The sequence below is a fragment of the Saccoglossus kowalevskii genome, chromosome 10, assembly GCF_978046115.1.
Source record: "Saccoglossus kowalevskii chromosome 10, keSacKowa6.1, whole genome shotgun sequence".
Lineage (NCBI taxonomy): Eukaryota > Metazoa > Hemichordata > Enteropneusta > Harrimaniidae > Saccoglossus > Saccoglossus kowalevskii.
Window position 1 is genome coordinate 34,468,042 of NC_140650.1, and position 20,995 is coordinate 34,489,036.

At 36.4% G+C, this 20,995-nt stretch overlaps 1 long non-coding RNA gene across 1 annotated transcript; it reads right to left on the bottom strand.

The window, feature by feature from the left end:
- Positions 1-1,099: 1,099 nt before the first annotated feature.
- LOC146738027 (uncharacterized) lies at positions 1,100-9,740 on the bottom strand. The gene is made up of 2 exons (XR_014930814.1): positions 9,628-9,740; positions 1,100-1,270 (listed from the first exon to the last, which is right to left on the bottom strand). It is a non-coding gene; the product is annotated as an uncharacterized LOC146738027 (long non-coding RNA).
- Between the last annotated feature and the right edge of the window lie 11,255 nt (positions 9,741-20,995).

Consider the following 20,995-nt stretch of genomic DNA (forward strand, 5'->3'; position numbering starts at 1 on the left):
ACATTACGATATTACGAGTATACTTTTGAACGTAAATAAGATACTTTTGAACTTCCATTTATTTCTAATTAATATTAGTAGACATTTATTGAAATCTTCTATTAAACAACTGTAAGATATTACCAGTATACTTTTGAATGTAAATAAGATACTTTTGAACTTCCATTTATTTATAATTAATATTGGTAGACATTTATTGAAATCTTCTAATACATAACATTACGATATTACGAGTATACTTTTGAACGTAAATAGGATACTTTTGAACTTCCATTTATTTATAATTAATATTAGTAGACATTTATTGAAATCTTCTAATACATAACATTACGATATTACGAGTATACTTTTGAACTTCCATTTATTTCTATTTAATATTAGTAGACATTTATTGAAATCTTCTATTACATAACTGTAAGATATTACGAGTATACTTTTGAATGTAAATAGGATACTTTTGAACTTCCATGTATTTATAATTAATATTGGTAGACATTCATTGAAAACTTCTATTACACAACTGTAAGATATTACGAGGATACTTTTGAATTTCCATTTATTTATAATTAATATTGGTAGACATTTATTGAAATCTTTTAATACATAACATTACGATATTACGAGTATACTTTTGAACGTAAATAAGATACTTTTGAACTTCCATTTATTTCTAATTAATATTAGTAGACATTTATTGAAATCTTCTATTAAACAACTGTAAGATATTACGAGTATACTTTTGAATGTAAATAGGATACTTTTGAACTTCCATTTATTTATAATTAATATTGGTAGACATTTATTGAAATCTTCTAATACATAACATTACGATATTACGAGTATACTTTTGAACGTAAATAGGATACTTTTGAACTTCCATTTATTTATAATTAATATTAGTAGACATTTATTGAAATCTTCTAATACATAACATTACGATATTACGAGTATACTTTTGAACGTAAATAAGATACTTTTGAACTTCCATTTATTTCTAATTAATATTAGTAGACATTTATTGAGGGCACTTTTGAACATCATGTTTTATAAATTATTGAACTATTCGTGAAGTAGACGGGGAAACAAAACACCTAAAATGTATCATTTGAGAAAATCATTTATTCAAGTTAATATTAAACACACATTTGCAAAACAAAACAATAATATCAGGTTGCATGTATGCAAGGTTCAGGAGGGTCAGGATCTGACAAATTTCCACCAATCCGGTCTTCATTACAACTCCTTAGTTAATTGGTGTACTGCATTTATCCTGTGAATAAAAAGAAATGTATAATGAACCTTAATTTAAACCGTACAGAAATATACTACAACATTTTATTTTGTGCCAGCTTTCTTGAGAAGTAAATATATAATATAAAACATGCAATATATATGCTCCTAATGCAGATATCAGAATAGCTTGTTGACATACGGTTACTGCATATCTACTACTTAAATATTAAGATTAGTTATCAAGGTACAATTGGAACAAGAATTTATTCATACAAACAAGTTATAAGTTAATGATGCACAGATTGACAAGAACAACTAGTTAGATCTTATATAAGTGCCTTAAATTATCTGTGATTTCATCTGGATATTAGAAATATAATTTTCAGTGTTCTGGGTTGTATGTGGCGATTTTGTTTTGAGATATTAGCACCAGAAGAATTCATTATAATGCAAATTTCCCTGATTAAATATGCACAGATTTGTAACAAAACCTTTCGTTTGTCCCATACTATCCGATTGCCGAGTTTTGTCTGAATATGATCACTGGTCCTAGATTTATATTTATATTTATTTATTTTACAGTATACAAACAAAATATTTACATGTTCATGTACGGGACAAAATTGTATAATACTGGTGGGGACCAAGGAAATAGCCCATTTGGACTAGTCTAGTCCATGGCGCTTAATATTAAATAAAAAAATTAAGTCGTCATAAAAGTCACAGTAAACAAACAAAAGTAATGAATTAAATAAATGAGATCAACCAGTAAATAGTATAATCAATCATCACAATGAATGAATGATATTAAAATTATTTAATAAGAGTATTCAAATTTGCATACTTTTAAAATGAATATGCTCTATGTACATAGATAAATATCACTCACTGAGAAGCATTTTCTTCAGCTCTTGTTTGAAAATGCTTCTGCTGCCCATGCTTTTTAGGGGGGGGGCAGAGTTCAGATGTTTAATAGTGGCGTATTGAAAATTATGTTGTGTAATGGTTAAACACATGTAAGGGACAGTGAAGTTACCAGTAGACCAGATGTGGTTGGATAGGGATGATAAATGTGCTGGGGGAAATAATCGCTGACAACATGGACAAATCGATTTGTTTTGAGGTCAAAATTTGTAATTGTAATTTGTAATTTATTCATTTAAAACAGTACATCCATAAATAGTTTTTCATGCACAGCATATACATGTAATATAAAATTTTACATAAAATTGAACAATCCACTGCAAACATGACGAGAACACAATAAAGAAATGCATAAATAGGGTATAAAATAAAATGACTACGAAATAATATGATAAAATTACAATTAAAAACAAGTCATTGAAAATTGCACAGTCCCCGTAAAATTTTTCAAAGTTCTCTTTGTGCTCGTCATATTAAAGCGGAGGAGTTGTCGCGAGCGTGTCCTTGAAACTTGAGTTCCAAGTGGCGTATACAACAGATTGTTTATTTACATCAAAACACGTGTTCTGTGTAGTAGTAATATGGCCAAAAATAAAAACAGTCGTTATTCGGCCATCTATGATCTGATTATGAAACACACTGATATGTATGATGTATGCCAAATACAAATGAAAATGGTACATAAATTGTGGAAATATAGTAGTAAGGCCAAAAAGTCAGATGGCTGTCAATCGGCCATCCTTTACCAGATTTTGAAACAAATTGTCATGGACATACATCCTAACATGTATAAAGTACATGTATGTGCGAAATTTGAATGAAAACTGACAGAGCACGTCCAAGATACCGCATAAAAAAAACAAGATGCCTGCCAGTCAACAATCTTTGATCCAATTGCGAAATAAATCATCATGGACATGTATCCTAATATGTATAATCTATGTACCAAGTTTGAATGACAACTGACAAAGCATGTCAAAAATACAACATTTTCAGAAAACAAGATGGCTGCCAGTCGGCCATTTTGAATCGAATCACGAAACCACGGCATGTGCATATGCCCCACATAAGGTACTAGGCACATGCAAAGAATGAACGGGATCAGTCCACAGGATTCTGAAATATGACTCTGGACAGAGGGACACACGGACGGACACACGGACGGACAGACTCAGGAACTCACGGACGGCCAGGAACATGTATCCTAACATGTATGATCTATGTACATCATGAAATGAACAAATTTGAGAGTGGTCCACATGTAGTACCTATATATGTAATATCAAAGCAATTAGACTTGTGGTTTTTAACAAGAAGCCGAAAATATCACTTTTTACCAAAAATGACAAAAATATTCACCAAAATTAGAAAATTGAAGATATCAATACAAAATGAACAAATCTAAGAGAGATCTACCCAAGGTACATATACACCAAGTATCAAAGCATTCAGGCTTGTAGTTTTCAAGAAGAAGTCGAAAAAGTAAAACATTGGCAAGGACGACGGACGGACGAAGACGGACAATCACTCATATGATAAGCTCCGCTCGACAAAGTCGACAGCGTTGCTAAAAATCATCCCCCTTTTCATACAGACTGCTCAAAATTTAAATCCCTTCTGACCGCACATGTATGTGTTGCATCCGGTTAGTTATACATGTACAGTTTCCAAATAGATAAAATGCTATTTACAGGTAATGGTGATTTTGTGTGTTAAGTTCAATAAATCACTTTGTTCAAATGTCTTAATATGTAAATAAAACAAGAAAACCATCTGAGATGGTTGATTCCCAAGCTGTTCATGGAAAATTGGAATCATTCACTAGCAGTTACAGCTTTGGGTACCTTACATTGCTATTACAGTGACTATAAGGCAGTGTATGCTATTTTTAAATCTGGTTGATTACACTGAACAAATCTGTATGTAGTTGCTAGAAATTTTTGAACTCTTTGTTCTTGCAATTTAAGTTAAACACTGAAAAGCTTTAGTGTGAATAGAGAGAATTTGTAAATTGAGAGCAACAGTTTTAAAAATAAGCGTGACAGTCAATACAGTTTGGAAAAAGTCAGCATAGAAATGCCAGACACAATTTGGTCTATAAGCATTAATATATGCAAACGTATGCAAATTTGCACACACACAATATGTTGTCAGAACCAGAACCATAAGTACACTAACCATACCAAGTTTGGAGAAGTTCAACATAGAAACACCAGATACAACTTTGTCCATGAACATTAATATATGCAAATAATATTCAGATATGCAAATTAGCACACACACTATATATGGTCACCACCGGATCAATAATTACATTAATCATGCTAAGTGTGAAGAATATCAGCCATGCCAGAGATATGACTTCATCCATAAGCATTACAATTTACAAATATGCAAATTAGCACACACACTATATATTGTCAGCACCGGACCCATAAGTACACTAATCATACCCAGTTTGGAGAAGATTGGCATAGAAATGGCAGAGATATGACTGTTCGTACACTTGTAACCAATATGCTGGACCAAACATTGTGAAATGGGATTGTCAATGGAGTTCCAACCAATCATGCAGATAAATCAGTAACGGAAACACAGACGTGCAGATTTGCCAGTTAGAACCTTTGATAAAAGCGATCAGGTCGATCATGAAATGTACATGATTGTTTAGACAAAACTCAATCAGATCAAAGGCCGCGCCTTTGGAGTTTAGATACATGTTTCGCAGGCAGTTGGGAGATACCACTTTTATGACAGGTATGGAGATGCGCAACATGTGAGAATTGTTTAACTTAAATACAACATTTTCTGTTTTGTATACTATGCTGTTGTAAATATGTGTTACATAATAGTGTACGCCTGTGTTTCCTTTGCTGTATTGTTTCTAAATTTCTCTAAAAAATGTTTTTTAAGGTAGCGAGAAGGTTTTGTGACGTTTTTAAATAAAACATTCTCTGTCTGTTGTCTCGTTCAGAACAGTAATTTAGGTTATATATATCAAAAGACTAAGTATAGAGGTGCAAGTTCGCACAAACTGGACAGACATTGTTTACATAATTATCACGTGACATCAAAAATGGCGAACCTTGTAAAAATGACTAAGTCCGCGATTGCGAGAGCACACTGCGGAATTTCCTGGTGAAATTTACGTCATGCATTGTCCGTAATCAAGTCAATTGAAATGCGTCTCCGATAATCAAAAGACCTATTATTCCGATTTCTATGCAGGTTTGTTTTTTTGTCCCCAAATTATTTCATACTTGGCACCTTTAACAGACTATTATTCTGTGACAAAGCATTTTCTTTAAAAACCCAGACATATTTCGCACCATCATTATCTTTTGAACGATAACTGCGAGTTTGAATGTCCTAGTCCGAACGCACTTGATTTGGCGGCGGTCCCAATGAGTCGTACTCGATCAAAACTTCAACTCGAGAAAAACGCGAAAAACAGTTTTGGTTAATAAAACACTGTAGATTTGCTGCATTATTATAAATATACACTAAAAATGGCCAAACATATTAACCACTGATATCATAGAACTCATAAAGAGTGTCAGATAATGAATAATTTCAAGCTCGAGCGTGAAAAATGAAGAAAACTGCTGGCATTTGAGTCCGTACTCCAGGAAAGTTCGGGTTTTCCATTGTTATGCAAACGAACAACGAGGGATAATCCTCTGACAAACATTACTGTCCCACCGTACACGCTGACAATTTACAAACAAGCTAATCCTTCAAGTGTCTCTGATAAGACATCTAAAAATGGCCGATGTTTGAAAAAAAAATTGCTGTGTCAGAGTGCGACACTGAGTGGCAGATTTTTCTTTGCCTCGTCTGTCAACGCTTTCTTTCTTTTCTTCGCCATTGCGTTAGAAAAAAAATGTATTAGTAAAATAGAATATTGACTTGGAAAATAAAACGATTTAAAAGAAAGTTGTGCAAAGTTACAGTACTCCTTTCGCACAACCTCCCACCCGCTTCCGAATCACCTTTTTCTCTCGCTTTTGCGACCGCTTGTTGAATTCGACCGACAATTTCCGCTTTATTTTCGACCGCGCAAACCCCGAAATATCACCGCCCACCTGCTCGCTCGCGCGCGCGCATTTAAAATTCAGACTAACAGAATAATTTTCGAGGTTCACATTGTCTTATAATTGTCTTTCTGGTTTTTATAGATGTTGAACAGCTGACAAAAGTTCAAATACTTTTTGTCTTAACTATATATAATTATATGCACGCAACCTGACCCTTTGACTTCGAGTTGGCTTGGACTAAATATTTTATTTTAAACAATATTCTGACGTGAAATACAAAATGTATTTCAACACAAGTACGACATGGTTGTCTGGGGTTTCTTTCCTGATTGTTGAGTCTTCGCAATGTGTTTTGTATAATTACTGTTGTTTTCCCCCGATGCTGAAGGACCGTAAAGCTAAATGGCAGTTACATGCATGAGCTGAGTGAAAGAAAATATTTCTAAGCCTAAATTAAAACCTAATATTACACCTCTTTGTGTATTTTTAATTTTACATATGTTTGTCATGACAGTATGTTTGTAAATATCTAGAAAAATCTCGTCTTTCGTTGATAATTTCGATTGTTTGTTTGGAATGTCGATCCCCGTTGGTTTCTCCATACTGAGTTTAGGAAGGGCGTCGATCAACACCGTGACAATCAGCCGAGAGAAGACAAACATTGACCGTAATTCATGGGGATCATGTCCGTAATTTGTGGGCTGAAACCCCAAATAATTAATCAATATTATTATTTTAATATATATTTTATTTTACATCGCAAAACTAAACCATGCCCAAAACAGAGCTAGAGTTGTTCGCGGTGAAACAACCGCATTGAAGACGATGCAACTTCAACTAGCCATTTTTTACCTTGAAATAAAAAAAATAAAAATTCGAAGAGCATCGGGGAAAATATTAATAATCAGCCTTATCAATCGCTTGCTTTATTTTATTCGAATCCATGAAATTCACGATTTTTTTTAACATTGTTGGCAACTTCCGCCCTAAAAAGGATTGAAAATATGGGTGTGGTTATTTTGCAAAGTCCTGTTGATAATACGGACAAATATGGTTCTGTGACCCAGGTCGTGCTCCGATCAGGTGACTCTCAGCCAATCAATGATGTTGTAACAAAGCATATTTGACGCTAATTGAAGGGTCGTCGTACAATCCAATCACCGGCGTCGATTCACATGGTTTTTTGTGCTGTGACAGGCTTCAAAATTATTTGCTGAAAAACATATTTTGACAAACTGATGGAATTTGACCTTAGTTCAAAAAGAAAATACTAGGCTAAGATACATTAGAATTCACGCGAATCAGTTTTCTCTGCAAGTTGTGAAATAAAGTAAACCAGAGTAGCGTCGATGATTTTCAGCCCTGAAGGACTTCCGTGTGAATCCTGAGTTTTGAATTGTTCATCGACTGGCCATCAAATAGTTATGGCTATAACTAAATTTGACACGTTTTTCTTTTAAGCTCAATAAATTATTCATACATTTCAAGCTCTGTTCGATTTTTTCAGGGCATGTGGCCGTTTTTAGTCGAAAATATTTTTTGTGGGAACACTTTTGCGGTACGTATACGGTATAAACCGAGCTCATTCAATGATCGTAACTTAATTTTAAAAATTTAATGTCAAATTTTACCAGACGTGGACCGATGTGGATTCGGTATCGTTATTTTTGGAATTAATCACTAACATTTCCTCGTTTCTCTGCTCTGTCAAAAGGAGTTACCTAGGCTTTTTTCACGTAACTGTCTCATTAAAATAAAAAAAATAAATATTACATCTAGAACAAGCACCCAAAACACGTAACAAGAGGTCCCAGTTCAGTTGCTTTCACGATTACAAGTGTCATACAACTACTAGATTTTAAGTGTCGTACAGAATTTAATAATAGTTAATACTAGTTGTATGTTCACACTTTACTATCAAAACCATCATTTCGACCACCCATGTGCCAGTTTTCAGTGTTTGGGCGAGCGGTCAATGTTTTCAATGAGCGAGCGAGCGAAAAAAAAAAAAAACGCGATTAAAATGCGGTCGGTTTCCGGTCGGACAAGGCCGCGTGGTCGGAAATTAAGCGATAAGCGGTCGATGTAAAAGCGGAAGGTTGGGCGAAATGAGTACTGTATGACCATGTTTCTCCGACGAAGTCTCGACTGACAATAATGCTGACAATGGACGTTAGATAAACACGCATTGTTTGCAACTGGAAGCTTATCACCCGTTATATCAGAATCGTCAACAACAGAGTATACAGATAAGATGTTATCATTTAAACCCTTTCAAAGATAAACATTATGCAAATATCCACGAAACGGCAGTTGTAGTCTTTTCTGCTAGTGTTTTAAAACACTAATTTGAGCAACGTTATTTCGCAATTTCGATCTTTTGTAAACCTGGGGTGATGTATCAAGGTCTAAAATAACCGTTTTATAAATTTTTGAAAAATCAAGAAAAAAAATGAAAATTTCCCTTCTCGCTACCTTAAGTTTACTCAAAAACAGTACTTCAAAATAGTATAAATTATAAAAATATGATCATACAAAATCTTGGATAAAAGAATAAAGTGTGTACAGTTTGTGTTTTTTCTTAAATTAAATTTATTATATAAAATGTTACAAACAGGTTCTCATTCTTTTTAAAACAGAATAAAATAATAAATTCATAGTAAACATATTTTTCTTTAGATCTTGACCAAATGCAGACAGAAAATGTTACATCAATAACACAAAACATATGGTAATGTTCAGTATATACTTTTATGGGGTACAAATTAAATAATTTTGAATAAGGTCACAGTGACCTTTAAATTATGATAAGACTTGTTTGTAACTCAAAATTTGTAACTCAAACATACTTGCCCTCCTTTGGGTAGAGGTATTACAGTGTATCAATTTATCTCGACAAGTTAATAATGCGTATCATTGTACATTCGATCAATTGGAGGCACACATGGAATGACTTGATGGGGCTTGCGTTGCCAGTCTGCTTCTAATTTTCGTGTTCAGAGCTGTACGACGCACAGGCATATTTAAAAAAAATCAGATTTCTCAAAACACATTACCAAAATTACAAAAACACTGGAGACAGCACCATGCAGATTGTCTATCAGGACACGGATGTTTTTTACCTCCATGATCAGGATAAGTGGCGACCGACTAAACTGCGACGAGCTGTTTGTCGGGCATATTTTAGAAGCAACATGAACAATTTATATTCTAGCTATGATTGCTGATTGCATTGTATCTCCCAATTCATAGCACCCGGACTGCAGCTCACACCATCACATCACTGCACTAGTAAACGAGCACTCCGTAATCGCTTCGTGGACAGTTGTCGCTGACGATGGTTCCAGTGCCAAAGACAATCATGAAACACCTACCTCCCATTATTTAGTATTTGTACATATTTGTTAACAAATTGAATGCAATAACTACCCACCTTTTAGTCGCAGTGATGTAAAATAGCAATCTATGTGGAAGATTCGCGGAACGGTTCAACAGCAACAGAACGGCCATTGATTTCCGGTAGACAAATTTAAAGTTTTCCCATGATGCCATTTTCATACTCCTCAGGCTAGTAGTCAACTATCGACGGGTTTTTTCGCACGTTTGAAGAAGTAGAACGGGGTTTCCGACGAAAAAGAGTTATTAATAATAAATTGAGTCTCGCAAAAATAAGGAAACGCCAACAGTATCTGTTGATAATATAAAGTTAAACAACTTTCTGCTAAAATATGAATGTAAGAGTCATAAACTAGTGAGTAATTAAGATATAAAAAATATACAGGGGAGACTTTTGAACGTAAGGGTCCTTTGAACTCCTAACAGACGATATTATGATAGGGTAACACTGTAAGACTGTCGCGAATGCACCTGGAAAATTGCTATATATATCGCAGTGTGAATACAATCGAGATGGGCACATTTAGCATCCATCGTGTCATCAGATTTCAAAATTAGTGCCCGGAGACAACCAGAACAGTACGAAAATTGCAAGTATAGTCTACAACGTGCTTGTTTCTGTCGACTTGGGTCAGAAGAATATTCCTAAAGACATGCTACGTGTAGCCCGGTAAGCCTTCATCATACCACGCGCTCCGTTCGATTCCTTGGAGAGGTCGTTCGGCCGCTAAAAATTATCGGACTTTTGTCAGTTAATTTCATCAAGTTATTTCTGTAATATTTTGGTCATGGTTTACACATTCATACCAAACGAATCTAATTTAATATTTGTTCTACCTGTTCACTGGTGTGCAGAGTTTATAGATTAATCTACTCGATTTGTATATTTTTGAGTTTAGTCTGATTTATTCAACCTGACATTTTGGTGACTGACCGCCGCCACTTTGACTTGACGTTATCCCATGTCTTTGTTTCCGTGCACCTCATTGCTTGCCAGTTTGTGTGCTGCCCGAGACGCAGGTGGGGTTGAGATTGTTCGAACGGGATTTCACCACGTCTGTAATTTATAAAGGTTAAATTTACTTGCTTTATTGAATATTGTGCGTCCTTTTTGGAGGGGGGTAATTGCAATATTTTTTTGTTCGTACAACGTAAATTGAAAAAAATAAATTCCGTAATTCTGTAATCACAGGCTAGACGTACAACGTAATCAATCAAATATTTTTTCGTACACTGTAAAAATGTATCATTTTTCTCGGTACGTACAAGAATTTACATCCAAATAAAAAAAAGTCAGATAAATTACATTTTCGAAACTGTAAAACGACTAGGTGACACAATTCACTGCAAAATTCAATTTTCACTGTAAACTGTAAAAACGTCTTTTTTGCTTGTAAATTGTAAAAACCCTTTTTATTTCCCGTAAAACTGTACCAGCTACCCCATTGCCCCCTCTTTTTACTTGAAGCTGGCCACGAACAATCCTGTTAAAGAACACAAACGAGAGTCGACGTTACCTAATTTAACCTGCCTATAAGGGCCCTTTGGCATGATGGCGAAATATTCTTAATAACCTCTCGACAATGGTAGGTCTATTTTATAGGGTTGTTGGAGGTCAGTCTTATTTCATGACACCCCACCTTTGATCTACATAGGGCATCGGTTACAGTTTCACTATATCCATGTCGCATATCTTACTTTCGAATAGGTCAGGGCCCATATGCACATCATAGTGAGACAAACTCTGCCAGCTTTATATGTGAATCTTTTGTCGGGCCCTCGATACTATGATCGACAGGTCGGCTATTGATCAACCCTTCCACGAACATTATTTCCCGTGTTTTATCGCAGGCTGGAGTATTTTTCATTTCATGACGAATTTCATGACTTTAAAGCATAATTGTGATATAGTTTAAGTTTTCCATCTTTTTCAATTCTATAGTCTATTATCCAACTTTTCTCCTTAGCGTGGTATGGCCCTTGCCATTACATTCTGAGTATATCAGTTGCGATAGGGAAGAGGGGTAGGACTTGATCACCCACGTCAATTTACAGGTTTTGCTTTCTTATTAAAATGTTGCCTATAAATATTACTGGACTTAGCGATATCGACCTGGGCTAAATTACATGTAGCTTCCAGTCTTTTCTTTAGGTTCCTAAGAATAGTCATAGGACCCCTCACCGTTGGCCATACAAAAGCTCAAAAGGCGAAAAGCCAAGGTTCGCCTGAGGGGCTTCTCTATATGCGAACAACAAGGCGAAATGTATCGATCCTAATCTCCAGAACGTTCTTTGCGCATTTTTTCAAATATGTCTTTTGACAGATAACAAGACTGGCAGTATCTTTCTGTATCTCCATGCATACCAGGCCAATAAAATGTTATACCTCGTCTATTTGGTTGCTAAATGACCTGCCATGATCGAATCGTTACTTCAGACCTAAACTCATGGGATATTGTCAACTGTGTTGTACTCCTCCCCTTTCTCAACAGAGGGGCATTTATAATGTCTATACAATTGTCCATTGTTTTCATGAAAACTTACTACTATACTGGAACCCAAAAGGTTCTCTAACAGTTTTGGCGAACTCGCAGGCCTTTTTCAATGAAGGGTGTGTTTGTTGCGCTTCCCGCAATAGAGGCCGTGTTGCGGGTCTTAACCTGTGCACGGGTCTCCACTCCGCTGACCTGTTGGCGCTGATACCAGAGTGCTAAAAACGTTTGTTTCCCCCTGCGTCTCTCAGGGTTCACCTTGATGTTATCACTAATATCACTCCCTTGAACAGGAGGCCTGGGGTCCATTACCACCCGGGATTACCACAGTGCCTTGCTCCTCTGCGTTGACGGGGTTCATATTTTGTAGGGGAATCGCACTCACTGAATTTTCAGTTCTTTTTAGACCATCACTGATTCGAACTCCCCTTGGGTTCGCAATCGGCCTCTCAGAAACTGTCGCATTTTTTGGGGGGAATTGCGCCCTTAATTATACCGTCCTTTTTGAGCTTTTTCCCCTCGCAAATCGGGACTGTCACGTCTTTTTCCTTCGAAATAACACGGGTTCGCACACGGGTTCTTGACCTATGCCACTACCCAGACTCCGACAACTTATTTCTTTGGTACCGACATTCGTCAGTGTCAGGGTATCCAGGTGGTTCTAAACCATTAATGTTGCCATCATTTAATCGTACACGGGATCTTCTATACGAATTGCTTTTACTGGACCAGTGTAATATGGGTTTTGAACATCTAAGCAGACTATGTCTGCGTATGCGTATGGATACTACAACCAGTATCCATTATAACGTCTACATCAAGTCCGTTGACACGTCCTCTCTCGACCGGCATAGAAAAAGAATTCTGAAATTTAGCAGATTCTGAAATTCTGAAATGTCCACTCATTAATTCTGTTATTGGGGTCATGTAGACACTACCGTACCAGATTCCGATTTGGATTTAGACATAATTTAGCATATAACAATGGACTGTTGCTCCAGAATCTCTCCTTTTTTGGGTTTATTACTCTATGATTCTCAATCATACTTGCACTTATTAACCGTTTTCAAAAGTTGTTTTTGACCCACAATTGGCTTACTCATGACCCACACTGCCACAACAGTGGAAGGTGGCTTTGGTCTCACCAGTTTGTATATTGCCCCCGGGCCGACTCGGACTCGTCTGACTGTTTTGGTTAAAAGTCGATTTTTGGCTACTTAGCTTACTAGGGCCTTTAGTGGCACTAGTAGATTTAGATTGGAGCCTTACATAGTGATGAGACCCCTGATACAAGTCAGCTCTCTGCGCAAGTGCCTCGGCAGTCACGCCAGGAAATACCAAATCTGGATTACAGAAACTAACATTTAAAAAAAAATCAAATCTAGCAGTAAGTCGAAAGTTTCTGCTCCAGCCAATTGAACCCATAAGGTTAAATAAATTGCCTTTATTCGAACTAAACAATGAATAACAGTCTGGGCATAAACTTCAAAACGGGTTATATATATCATCCTCCTCCCTAAAACCTGTCGGTTCATGACTGTGGGTTTAAACAGTGTGGCATCGTGTTCAACCTGGCGATTGTTTGCAACTTTTCTATATCATATTTATGTTTGGCTTCGAGTCTGTCAAGGTGACTTTGAGCTGTATCCAAAGTAGATTGTTTTTTTTGCTTCAATCATATCCCGTTCGTGTTTTTTCCGCTAGTAATTGTCTTTTGACCTAATGTTTTTGTAACTTCAATTTTAAACGGGCTTAATTTTCGGCTTCAATTTCTTCTAGCTTAGCTAGCTTGTTGACTTCAATCTTTTAATCTCACCTTGAATTGAACAAGAAAGTGCAGTTTCCCCCCAAAAAAATCGAGCCATAAATTCTACCCGCTCGTAGCTTTCACGAGCATGTATTTCACAAACATTTTCTTGAACATATTTAGCCAAATCTTTTCCTTCCAAACCTATCACAATGCCAATTTCATGAAATTTTTTTATACTAACCCGAACACCAACAGGCTTCTTTGGGGTTCCCTCGAGTTTACCAAATTGTCCGTCTTCCATCATTATATATTTTAGTGTATGGGAAGATTAGTCATGCAAACTTGAAAGGATTATAAATTTCTCGTCCCTAATTAATCACAGAACTGGCGTTACTCGACCCTAGATTGACTTTTTCTCACAGGAATATATTAAATATTGAACAATACCGCTCAGGTATTTCATCTAAGCTTGTCGCGTTTTACTATCTTAATTTCAATGACCCATTTATTTCCAAAACCAGAGCAGGTGCGTACGAATAGACCTCTCTCTCGGTGCGTATAGTTTCCAAACACTTCCGACACAAGAATCTTACCGCTATCACCAACATGCGTATGGACCCTTTACTATACACGCACATGGGCAATTGAAATTAAATTAGGTAACGTCATCTATTGTTTGGGTTCTTTAACAATATTGCCAATTAAATTGAATCTTGTACAGGATTGGAGTCAAACATTTATCGCACGTGACCATTCTCAAGTAAACATGACACAAGTAGTAAGTTTCAAACATTTTTTAATAAAGCAAATAAATTTAACCTCTATAAATTACCGACGTGGCGAAATCGCGCTCGACCCCACCTGCGTCTCATGCAGCACACAAACTGGCCTGGCAAGCAGGAGACAAAGGTGCATGGAGTCAAAGACATGGAAGAATGTAGAGTCAAAGTGAGAGCGATCAGTCACCAAAATACTAGTATACAAACCGATTAATCAATAAACTCTGCACAACAGTGAACAGGTAAAACAAATATTATATTAGACTCGCTTGGTACTAACGTTTAAAACCCATGACAAAAATAATAAAGTAATAACATGATGAAATAATTTTTAGCTGCCGAACGACATCACCATTGATCATATTGATAGAGGCTTACCAGGCTACACGTGGCATGCCCTTAGAAATCCTTCTGACCCGAGTCAACAGAGAAAAGCACGTTGTTGGTGTGTTGTTGGTTGTCGCCGTATATTATATCCCAAGAATTAACTCATGTCATGCAGTCGTCCAACTTGGTTCCCAATTTACACAATGTTGTAGCAATGTCCTAAGACGTAGACTATATCAATTTCAATTGTAAATAAACAATGTGTTTACAATTATACTATTAATTAAAGACTTAATAAAATATAGATATATAATATTACATCTCATTAAACTTGGCATGAGATTCACCATCACTAGTTTATTATAAATATAAATATAACTTCTTGACACTACATTCTGGCTCGAGATGCATTGAAAGCCACATTCAGTCTGAGACTTTATTTGTAAGATGTACAAAATACATTTATATTTTAAAGTCGCCGAGAAAATACATACAGGCCCTAAACACTTACGCATTTTACAAAATAAGAAAATGATTGAAGATCAAAATATAATTTTATTATGGTGTAAGTTGTCCAGTGTTTGACACGTACGTATGGATTTATATTAACGGGGAATAAATTCACTACAGCTGATGCACGTGCATGGCTGACAATGTCTACTAAATGAACTATCATTACACTGTTATATTTAACGATGTGACAAACTGTCGTCATAGGTTTTTTTCAGCTGAAGTACTAGCTCAGAATAGCTTTAACAATTTTCTGGGATATTTTTCAAATACTCGTATATTATGTGAGCGGCAAACCTTCGACAGTTACGTCACATGGGATGGTTATATGCTGATTAACATTACTTTTCAAATGATATAAAAGCTAAAGGACTTTGTTAATCCATGTCGCCGGCAAGTAAGCATAACATTTATGGGGAAGCATTAAAATGCATATGATAATAAGCGTAAATACGTTTTATAGCTGGCACCTTGAAATGTCATGGTGGCAAAGTGCGCATAGATTACAACGAGTTTTGTTGCAGAAACAAAGCTCCATATATACTAATGACAAGATGTCAAAGTGGCCGTCATAATGGTACCATGATAATGTATATGTGTTGTTCTGGCCAATCCCGGCGAAGCTTATTTACGACAGTTTCCTTAAAGCGCATGCGGCAGGCGGCCATAACGTGTTGTCTATATTCATGAGTCAATGCGTTTTATAGCATGCGATGTTATCATCCCTTATGGCTCGATCCCCGTACATGCGCAGATGTCGACCACCTCCGCTTCAAACTATTTACGGTCTATTCAATATGAAGTTCAATCCCAGAAGATGAATTCAGATTTTTAGTGCAAAATAGCAAACATATCTGTAATGTTGATGAAAAAAGTATTGATATAAACAGTATAGGAAGAGACCACGACCACAGTGAATTTGGCACACCTTTTAGCTAACATAGTATTATGTAGAATCTTTATTAACTGATACATGGCCATCGGCCCAAAACAGTAAATACAAAATATTTAAATTATTTACAATATTTCAGCGGCTTCCCTCCTAAGTTTCATAGCATTAAATACAAACGCAGCTAAACGCTGTAGAAGTACATCATTTTGAGTTTTCAGTAATTCGATAAATTTATTTACAGTTGGTGGGGTGCAGTAGTAGTGTGGGATATAGAGACATCTAATGTGGTTATAAAAATTACAAACTAATAAAAAATGGAACTCGTTTTCAATTGAATTCGTATTGCAAAGCTCGCACGTACGTTGATCTCTTTCAAGATGACCTCTGTCTTTTTCAATTCGTAAACAATGTGATGAACATCGTAGCCGAGATAGTGATTGCATATGGGTACGAATATGAACAGAAAACAAATATCTTTCTGGTTCTATGGTAGTTTTAAATTGGCAGTAAGTATCTAACTTGTCTAAAGTACACAAGTCAGCCCGCCATACCAAAGAAAGATACTGTTTGAATCGTTCCACAAATGTATTTATAAAAACATTAACATTTCCAACTTCTTGTGCAAGCCAAGCATCATTCATATTACAAATGGAAAGTAAATTTTGGATGTCACTGATCCAGGTGTGTTTTGTTCTGGTTCCCGACCTTTCGATATTGTATAGCATATTGTAACATTTCTTGGGGTACCTTGAATTTGGCATGGAAATTAATTTTGCCAATATTTAATGCAGCGTTTTGCTGAGTACAGATAGATAGGATATCTCCCACATTCTCCTAGAATACTACTATTTGGTGATCTATTTGAAACACCAAGAAACATTCTGCAGGCAAGATATTGAACTCGTTCTAGACATTTGCACTCTCTAAAACCCCAGATTTCCGCCCCATACGTTAGTATTGGTAATATCATTGTATCAAAGACCTTAAAATAGGTTATGTAGGATAGAGGGCGTAAGCAATTCAGAGCTTTAAATGAACAAAATAAAGTTTTTTTCGCTTGTTGCGCCAATAGTTTTGTTGCCATTGACCAGTGTAGTCTACAGGAGAACATAATACCAAGATATTTGTAGTATGAGACGGTGTGGACCTCCATCCCTCCATAAACCCACTTTTCGTTCCTTGATAAATGTCCCCCGCCCTTGAAAACAATAATTTTGGTCTTTTCCAAGTTTACAGACATACTCCAGCGCTCACAATACAATTCTAGTTTATCTAATAACTTCTGGAGTCCGACAACTGAATCTGATACAATTGCAACGTCATCCGCAAATAGAAGACAGAATAATTCAATTAAATCAGGAGATAATTGAACACCGTGCTGCTCCGAATTATTCAGCTCATTACATAATTCATTGATAAAGAAGGAGAACAGAAATGGGCTTAACATACAACCCTGGCGAACACCCATAGGACACTGAAAGTATTCAGTATATCCGGTTAAAGTTGTGACACATGATTTAACATTTGCATAGATATTATGTAATACCTTAAACATCTTTCCATTTACTCCCCCTTTAAGTAGGACATACCAAAGACGTTGTCTCTCTACATTATCAAATGCTTTGGAGAAATCCACGAAAGCGCAGTATAATTTTCCCCGTTTTTTGGTTATATATTTTTGAACAATTGCCTGAAGGATAAATATGTTGTCAGTTGTAGAGTATCCATGACGAAAACCCGCCTGTTCTTCGTTTATTTTCCCCAAAGCATCTGCCCAAAAGTTTAAACGTACATTAAGAATTGACGTAAAAATTTTCCCAAAAATATCAAGTAGTGAAATTGCCCTATAGCTCCCTGGATCAACCCTCGACCCCTTTTTATATATAGGTATAATGATTGCATTTGACCAGTCAGCTGGTATTTCGCCAGAATCAAAGATCTTATTGAACAAGACGTGTAGGTATGGCAATAGCATATTTACAGAAGATTTAAAATACTCGCCAGGCAATCCATCAGGTCCTGGTGATTTATTAGCTAACATAGTATTATGACTATCCTGTTAAATAAGTTACGATGGTCCACAGAGGACAGTCTACTCCAGTAATTTGTAGATCTGTAAATGTGTCTGCCAAGTGAGCGAGTGATTTGTGGACTTGTTTTGGTCACTGGTTCGAAATAAATGTTGTGCATTATACCCGACCGTTTAACTATTCTAATTAAACAATCATGAATTGTCAACACATTTACAGAAATATTCAACACTCTCCGTATTGATTTTTTTCTTCTCGGTCCATTTGTCATGTCAAGGAATGATAAAGTAGTACGATTACAAATATGAGAACTGAGAACCACTTGCATCATCATCATGTGGAACACCAGGTAATTATGACTTAGATTGATATATGTTGGGTGTCACGTGTGGAGCCAAATGTGCATATTCTTATTTAAACAATTATAGGTTGCCCATTCGTCATGTTGGACTGTTTGTCTGGTGGGATTTGCTCTTTTATTTGTACTGATATGAAGGTAACATGCTATTTGTGAGCGATGCTCTTTCATTGTAATATGTATTGTGGTTCGTATGTCACCAAACAGATACACCGGTAGAAAAAACAAACAAACAAACGAACAAACAAAATAATTTTGATATATTCGTTTTTATTATATACTAAATGTATCAAATAAGCTTCAAATTTAGTTCCCGATGTGCCTGGAATTTTGGAATGCACAAAACAACATGATATTAACCTATATGCAATTGCACTGTTAACAAAAATGTGCCCAGCCATGTTTGTTCTATGCAATATCGTTTTCATTGAAAACCAACATTTTTATATAACTGAAATGTTCTCCAAAGTCATTACTATTACTATTCGTTTAGATTAGTTTGTAATTTACATTGAAAAATGAAACTACTACTCATAATAAGTTGAAAAAATAACTAATAAATTATCATTAGTCCATTTTTTTACACGGCTCTTGTTAACTAGCCCATGCTTCTTGCTAACTAGTCCAGGTCTCTGACTAACTAGTCCATGTCTCTTGCTAACTAGTCCACGTCTCTTGCTAACTAGTCCAAGTCTCTGACTAACTAGTCAACTTATTTTACAACTAGTCCACGTATCTTACTAACTAGTCATGGTCTCTTACTAACTAGTTCACGTCTCTGACTAACTAGTCCACGTCTCTGACTAACTAGTTCAGGTCTCTGACTAACTAGTCCACGTCTCTGACTAACTAGTCCACGTCTCTGACTAACTAGTTCACGTCTCTGACTAACTAGTCCACGTCTATGACTAACTAGTCCAGATCTCTTGCTAACTGGTCCACGTCTCTGACTAACTAGTCTACGTCTCTGACTAACTAGTCCAGGTCTCTTGCTAACTAGTCCACGTTTCTGACTAACTAGTTCACGTCTCTGACTAACTAGTTCACGTCTCTGACTAACTAGTTCACGTCTATGACTAACTAGTTCACGTCTCTTGCTAACTAGTTCACGTCTATGACTAACTAGTTCACGTCTCTTGCTAACTAGTCCACGTTTCTGACTAACTAGTTCACGTCTCTGACTAACTAGTCCAGGTCTCTTGCTAACTAGTCCACGTTTCTGACTAACTAGTTCACGTCTCTGACTAACTAGTCCAGGTCTCTTGCTAACTAGTCCACGTTTCTGACTAACTAGTTCACGTCTCTGACTAACTAGTTCACGTCTCTGACTAACTAGTTCACGTCTCTGACTAACTAGTCCACGTCTATGACTAACTAGTTCACGTCTCTGACTAACTAGTCCACGTCTCTGACTAACTAGTTCACGTCTATGACTAACTAGTCCACGTCTATGACTAACTAGTCCACGTCTATGACTAACTAGTCTACGTCTCTGACTAACTAGTCCACGTCTCTGACTAACTACTCCACGTCTATGACTAACTAGTCCACGTCTCTGACTAACTAGTCCACGTCTCTGACTAACTAGTCCAGGTCTCTTGCTAACTAGTCCACGTTTCTGACTAACTAGTTCACGTCTCTGACTAACTAGTTCACGTCTCTGACTAACTAGTTCACGTCTATGACTAACTAGTCCACGTCTATGACTAACTAGTCCACGTCTATGACTAACTAGTCTACGTCTCTGACTAACTAGTCCACGTCTCTGACTAACTACTCCACGTCTATGACTAACTAGTCCACGTCTCTGACTAACTAGTCCACGTCTCTGACTAACTAGTTCACGTCTCTGACTAACTACTCCACGTCTATGACTAACTAGTCCACGTCTCTGACTAACTAGTCCAGATCTCTTGCTAACTGGTCCACGTCTCTGACTAACTAGTCCAGATCTCTTGCTAACTAGTCCACGTTTCTGACTAACTAGTTCACGTCTCTGACTAACTAGTCCAGGTCTCTTGCTAACTAGTCCACGTTTCTGACTAACTAGTTCACGTCTCTGACTAACTAGTTCACGTCTCTGACTAACTAGTTCAGGTCTCTTGCTAACTAGTCCACGTTTCTGACTAACTAGTTCACGTCTCTGACTAACTAGTTCACGTCTCTGACTAACTAGTCCACGTCTATGACTAACTAGTTCACGTCTCTGACTAACTAGTCCACGTCTCTGACTAACTAGTTCAGGTCTCTGACTAACTAGTTCACGT